Source organism: Colobus angolensis, unplaced genomic scaffold (genome assembly GCF_000951035.1).
Source record: "Colobus angolensis palliatus isolate OR3802 unplaced genomic scaffold, Cang.pa_1.0 Scaffold134, whole genome shotgun sequence".
Taxonomy (NCBI): Eukaryota; Metazoa; Chordata; class Mammalia; order Primates; family Cercopithecidae; genus Colobus; species Colobus angolensis.
Window position 1 is genome coordinate 2633713 of NW_012114422.1, and position 7165 is coordinate 2640877.

A 7165-nucleotide genomic window follows, 5' to 3' on the forward strand; every position below is an offset into this window, starting at 1 on the left:
AAAAAAAAAAGAAAAAAGAAAAAAAAATAGAAAAAAAAGAAAAGTGACTTGAGTGAGGGGCTTTAGGGAGAGGTGGAGACTGTAGCAAACAGGAGAGCATGTCCTGCTTTAAAGGGGCGGCTGTGACTCAAGTGCAGCCACTACTCTGTGCCAGCCATAATTGCCATGTCATGCAAGAATGTGGTTCCAGTGTTAATCAGATCCTTTAATTTTTCAAGTGACATTGTATATCCATATTTTATGTAAACTCTTCTTTTTTTTTTTTTTTGAGATAGAGTTTCACTCTTTTTGCCCAGGCTGGAGTGCAATGGCGTGATCTCGGCTCACCATAACCTCCGCCTCCTGGGTTCCAGCGATTCTCCTGCCTCAGCCTCCCGAGTAGCTGGGATTACAGGCAGGCGCCACCATGCCTGGCTAATTTTGTATTTTTAGTAGAGATGGGGTTTCTCCATGTTGGTCAGGCTGGTCTTCACCTCCCGACCTCAAGTGATCTGCCGCCTCGGCCTCCCAAAATGCGGGGATTACAGGCATGAACCACTACGCCTGGCTAGATATTTATTTTATTATTTAGGTTTAATCCAATACAGTCATTTATTTTATTGCTCAAATATGTTTGAATAATTTTAATATGATGAAAAGTTTTTGGTATAATGAAAAATATTTGAGCTGGGCATGGTGGTGTATGCTTGTAATCCCAGTGACTCAGGAGGCTGAGGCAGAAGGATGGCTTGAGCCTGAGTTTGAGTCTGCAGTGAGCTATGATCACACCACTGCACTCCAGATCCTGACTCCAAAATATACATATATATAAATTTTATGTAATTGTTTAATAGGTTTTTGTTTTTTTTTATTTTTTTTTATTTTTTATTTTTTTAGAGACAGCGTCTCACTCTGTCACCCAGGCTGGAGTGGCTCACTGCAAGGTCCACCTCCTGGGTTCACGCCATTCTCCTGCCTCAGCCTCCTGAGTAACTGGGACTATAGGCGCCCACCACCACACCTGGCTAATTTTTGCATTTTTAGTAGAGATGGTGTTTCACCGTGTTAGCCAGGATGGTCTCGATCTCCTCACCTCGTGATCTGCCCATCTCAGCCTCCCAAAGTCCTGGGATTACAGGCCTGAGCCACCGCTCCTGGCCTGTTTAATAGGTTTTTTTTAAAAAAACCAAAGAATAATAACTGATTGGTGGTGACCATTCAGGGGTTAGTCTTGATGTTTACAAGGATTCAATGCAAGGTGTGATTTTAATCATTATTTGTATGATACTTCTAGAAGTAGTAGTGCGTTTGTAGGTAGCCATTCTAAAGGGAAAATTGTCTGAAAATTGAAATTCTACAAAATAACTGAGGAGTGCTCTTCAGAAGTGTCATGAAAAATAGGAAAAGATTGAGACTTGTCACTGAGGAAATTAGACATGACAAAATGCAGTGTGGGATCCTAGAACAGAAAAAGAACATTAGAGAGGAAACTGGTGAAACCCCAGTAAAATCTGTAGTTTATTTAGTAGCATCATGCTGAAGTTAGTTTTGATAATTGCACTATAATTACATAAGAAGTTAAACTTAGGGGATATTGGGTGAAGGATACGTGGGAACTCTCTGTACTATTTTTGCAGCTTTTCTCTAAATCTAAAATTTTTCAAAATAAAAGGTTAAAAAATGATTCCCACATAAAAAAGAATCATCTCTGAGTTAATAATATAAGTGATTATTATCAAGGGTAATTATCAGTTGCACAAGTCTTTTTATTTTATTTTATTTATTTATTTTGAGACAGAGTTTTGCTTTTGTTGCCCAGGCTGGAGTGCAATGGGACGATCTCGGCTTACTGCAACCTCTGCCTCCTGGATTCAAGCAATTCTCCTGCCTCAGTCTCCCGAGTAGCTGGGAGTACAGGCATACACCACCATGCCCGGCTAATTTTTGTATTTTTAGTAGTGACAGGGTTTCTCCATCTTGGTCAGGCTGGTCTCAAACTCCTGACCTGAGGTGATCTGCCTGCCTTGGCCTCCCAAAGTGCTGGGATTATAGGTGTGAGCCACTGTGCCTGGCCTGGTTGCACAAGTCTTATAGGAGATACTAGAATCTCCAAGGGGTACAACGTATCTTTAATTCGGATAGAAAGCAGAGGTTTGTGCTGTTATTCTGTTGTAGGCACAATGTGGTAGGCATCTGTTGGTTTTGCCAGACAGACACTTATTCCCCTATTTTCCTTTCTTTTTTTTTTTTTGTGAGATGGAGTCTTGTTCTGTTGCCCAGGCTGGAGTGCCACGGCGTGATCTTGGCTCACTGCAACCTCCACCTCTCCGGTTCAAGCGATTGCTCCTGTCCTCAGCCTCCCGAGTAGTTGGCATTACAGGTGCCCACGATCATGCTCGGCTAATTTTAGTATTTTTAATAGACACAGCATTTCCCCATGTTGGCCAGGCTGGTCCAGAACTCCTGACTTCAGTGGGTCTGTGGCCTCAGCCTCCCCAAGTGCTGGGATTACAGGTGTGAACCAACGTGCCCGACCACATTCCCCTCTTTTCTGATAACTGCCCCCCCGTTATGCCACTTAATCCCTCCCTGGTCCAGTTCATGAGCTGACCCACCCCAAAACTCCATGAACACATGACCCACCTGGGCCAATCAGTGCCTTCCTTGGCACTTTTGCTAGAACTATAAGGAAAGATAAATTTGTTTTCCTCTGGGATTGTTCAATTTGTAGGATATAAACCTGGAGCTACCTGATACCACCATGTAGAGAAAGAATCCTAAGAGTGAAAGCATAGAGAGAGACAACTCAGAGATGGTGAGGTCCAGCCCTAATTATATAACTTCAGCCCCTGCACCTAGGTATGTCAGAAACCATAGGTTTCTTGGTTAACTTAACCCTGTTAAGCATGAGTCACTGATACTCTCAACCTTCCACCTTTTCTGTCTCAGTTTATTTGGCTGAAGCCGGTTTGAGTTCAGTCTCTGTCACTTGATACCAAGAGTCATGAATGAGCTCTTCCTTTCTCCGTCATCATGGTGTGTGCTTGACTCCGCTTCTCACCATGTCTTCTCACAAGACTTTCAGGATTAAGTGATTCCTGGCCAAAAATCAAAAGCAAAATCGTCCCATTCCCCAGTGGATTCATATGAAAACTGGTAATAAAATCAGGTACAACTCCAAAAGGAGACATTGGAGAAGAACCAAGCTAGGTCTGTAAGGAATTGCACATGAGATGGCACATATATTTATGCTGTCTGAAGGTCATGATCACGTTACCATATCAAGCTGAAAATGTCACCACTATCTGGAGAGTTGGATGTTTTATTGGGAATATATTTTTTTTCTCTGAATCTGTCATGAGCGTGTTGGTTGGCTGGGTTGAGTAATAAATATGTGAGATCTTTCATTTTTTTAAAAAAGAATAATGAATGAAACATTCTATATTTTATTTTTTTTAATAATTTATTTTTGAGACAGGGTCTCACTCCTGTGGCTGAGGCTGCAGTGTAATGATGCGAGCTCGGCTCACTGCAGTCTCTACTTCCTGGGTTCAAGTGACCCTCCCACATCAGCCTCCCGAGTAGCTGGGACTACAAGCAGACACCACCACACCCAGCTAATGTTGTATTTTTAGTAGAGAAGGAGTTTCACCAAGCTATGTAGCCTAGTCTCGAACTTCTGAGCTCAAGTGATGAGCCTGCCTTGGCCTCCCAAAGTGCTGGGATTACAATCGTGAGCCACTGTGCTCAGCCTACATTCTATATTTTGATACTCACTTTGAAATTCAAATGTATTAAAGGAGAACATTGATTTTATATTTTTGTAAAGGCAGTCTTGTTTTAAAGAGAGAAAAATTTGGGCACAGTGGCTCATGCCTGTAATCCCAACACTTTGAGAAGCTGAGGCAGGAGGATTAGCTGAGCCCAGGAGTTTGAGACCAGCCAGGGCAACATAGTGAGATCCCTGTCTCTACAAAACAAACCAAAACTAGCTAGGTGTGGTGGTGCGTGCCTGTAGTCCTAGCTACTCAGGAAGCTAAGGCAGGAAGATTGCTTGAGCCTTGGAGTTTGAGGCTGTAGGTGAGCCATGATTGCCCCACTGTACTGCAACCTGGGCTACAGAGCAAGACACTGTCCCCCAATCCAGAAACAGAAAATGAAAGAAAAATTTGACACAAGTTGTCACCTTAACAATTTTAGAAACAGTTCTTTTTCTTTTCTTTCTTCTTTTTTGTTTTTCTTTTCTTCTTTTTTAGACAATGTCGCATTCTGTCGCCCAAGCTGGAGTGCAGTGGCATCCTCACGGCTTACTGCAGCCTCAACCTCCCAGGCTCACACCATCCTCCCACCTCAGCCTCCCAGGTAGCTGGCACTATAAACTTGCACCACAATACCTGGCTAATTTTTGTATTTTTAATAGAGATGGGGGTTTCACCATGTTTCCCAGGCTGGTCTTGAACTCCTGGACTCAAGTGATGCTCCCACTTCAGCCTCCCAAAGTGCTCAGATTATAGGCATAAGCCACCATGCCCAGCCAGTTTTTTCTTTCATGAGTCATTAAGCTATGTGAAACTTAGTGGATAGAAATTGTAAAACAGTCCAAATGTGTTTAATTTCCATGGTTATTCACTGGGGAATATGGGTCAATAGAGACAAGAGGACTGCTCTTGTTTCTCAACATCTATATACCTTTCAGTGTCTAACATAAACACATTTCCAATAAAATTAACAACTGTTAATTGGAATTCACTCTAGTTGTAGGGGAAAGGAAATATTTAAATCCTTTTCAGATTTTTTTTTTTCTTTTCTTTTTTTTTTGAGATGGAGTTTCACTCTAGTTGCCCAGACTGGAGTGCAGTGGCACAATCTTGGCTCACTGCAACCTCCACCTCCCGGGTTCAAGCGAATCTCCTGCTTCAGCCTCCCAAGTAGCTGGGATTACAGGTGCACGTCACCATACCTGGCTTTTTTTTTTTAAGTAGAGATGGGGTTTCCCCCTGTTGGCCAGGCTGGTCTCGAACTCTTGATCTCAGGTGATCCGCCCACTTCAGCCTCCCAAAGTGTTAGGATTACAGATGTGAGCCACTGTGGCTGGCTCTTTTTCAGATTAAAGAAAAAAATTATCTTCGTATCTTGACCATGCTACCTTCAAACCAGTTTTCATTAAAAAAAAAATCAAGACAAGAGCAATATTAGATTTATGTCTGACGGCATTAAAAAGCTGCAAGCACAAGAGGATAGAGAATACATTTTCTTTTTAAGTATCTAGGGAACATACATGAACACTGATCATCTATTAGGCCAGAAATAAAATAATCAATTTCAAAAGGCAGAAATATTACAGACATTTTCTGAATACAGTATGATAAACCTAGAAATTAATTATCAAATCAGAAAAAATTCCCCTTGTCCTGGAGATTAAGAAATTGTCTTAAATGATGCTTGAGTCAAAGGGGGAAATAAGAACCAATGCTGAACTTCTAAGATGGAATTAAAGCATAAGGACAGTTGCTAGCATCTGTGCTGTCATTGTGTGAATTAGAAAAGGTGTTCCTTTTTCAAGTAAAAACAGAGACTAACCCTGCTGTATCTGTGAGTGACAATGGCCTGGAGCCCAGCTGGCTGAAAGATGAGCATGAGGCTCTGGGGAATTAGAGCCAAAGTGAGTTGGTAACTGGAGAAGAAAGAAAACATAAATTTCTCTTCTCTAGGGGAAAAAAATCTGAGTACAAGTTTTCCCTTAAGACTGGAAGCAAATTTCTATTAAAGTGCTTGCTAGCAAGATTTTGAAGGCCAGGAAAAAGTAATATGCAAGAAGTGTTTTCTTTGATTGAGTTCTATATTCTCAAGACCTGACTCCTAAGAACAAAAAGACAAGAAAGCAGTTTATTAAAATACAAGAATTTTAATAAACTTGTTACTTTCCTGTAACCCGCTATAGATTTACCTGTTTCAAATACTTTTTATTTTTTAATTTTTAATTTTTTTTTGAGGCAGTGTCTTGTTCTGTCACACAGGCTGGAGTGCAGTGGCGTGATCTCAGCTCACTGCAACCTCCTCCTTCCAGGTTCAAGCAAGCCTCGTGCCTCAGCCTTCCAAGCAGCTGGGATTACAGGTGTGTGCTGCCATGCCCAGCTAATTTTTTCATTTTTAGTAGACATGAGGTTTTGTCATGTTGCCCAGGCTGATCCTGAACTCCCAGCCTCAAGTGATCTGCCTGCCTTAGCCTCCCAAAGTGCTGGGATTACAGGCATGAGTCAACTGCACCTGGCCAATTTTTTAATTTTTTGAGGTAGAATCTTGCTGTGTTGCCCAAGCTGGAGTGCAGTAAGTAGCATAGTCATGGCTTACTGCAGCCTCAGCCTCCCAGGCTCAAGTGATCCTCTCGCCTCAGCCTCCCAAGTAGCTGGGACCACAGGTAGCCCTGCTAATCAAGCACTTTAGAAATATAATTGTGTCATTTTAACAAGTTACTGTGTAGAGTGTGGAAATCTTAGAGGATCAATAAAAGAGCCAAAAAAAAAGTCCCCAAATAAGTTACTGTGAAAAGTAATGGTCAGAGTTTTCTATCACCTGATGTAAATGATTTGCGAGTAAGCTTGCCAAGCCTGTCTTAAAGGATGCCTATATTCAAAGCCAAGAAAAGTCCCAGTTTGTAATTGTGTTGCTATTATAAATAACCATTCAGATAGTACCTTCTTGCAGCAGTAGAATATTTTTGAATGGAGGGACTCCTGACATTACTTTCCTAAAATCGCAAAAGGCTCTCACTCTCAGGGTTTTGTTTTGTGTGGATAACTTTCTCTTACAGTCACATCTCTCCTAGAATGGGAGCAATAAAGCCATGTAGGTGCCATGAAAGGATGGGGACCTCACCAGAGAGGACCGGTCTCAGCAATGCCCTTAAGTGGTCAAAACATGCTGCCGTTGAGGTCAGGATTGTGAGGGGATAGAGGTGAGGTAGGGAAGTAACTGAGTGCATTTAGACTGAGATGAATAGCAACCTAGAAATTGAAGGGAAGAGCTGTTGAAGAGCTCTTTCTGGCATGAGGAGTAGGGGTAGCTCAAGGTTGATTTTGATGCAGGAGTCACTGGGCAGGAATTTAAGAGACTTCCATTGTGACACTAGGGATAGGCCACAATGGTGCAGTGATAAAATAAAGACCTGGTTGCTAGGGCCAGAGAA